Raw genomic sequence first — 268 nt, 5'->3', positions numbered from 1 at the left:
TGTAACGTTTCTTAAAGAAAAGTTTTGAACTTACTTATTTTGCTAATTAAGTTGAGTTATAGATTAACAAATAAAGATGAAGTTTACATAAGAAAACTTTTTCAAAATCAAAAAATTGTAAATTTAATTTCTAATTAAAAAGTACACAACTAAACAATTTTTTCAGATCTTTACTAAAATATCAAACAGAAAAAACAAAGATACTGCAGTTTTGTAAGCCATATTAGGTCTCTAAGTCAACGAACAGCTAGATTTTCTCAACAGTCGA

This window comes from Thalia democratica, chromosome 3 (assembly GCF_965202585.1).
Source record: "Thalia democratica chromosome 3, ktThaDemo2.hap1.1, whole genome shotgun sequence".
Classification (NCBI taxonomy): Eukaryota; Metazoa; Chordata; class Thaliacea; order Salpida; family Salpidae; genus Thalia; species Thalia democratica.
The sequence above is the reverse complement of the archived record's forward strand: the minus strand, read 5'-3'. Positions refer to the sequence as shown.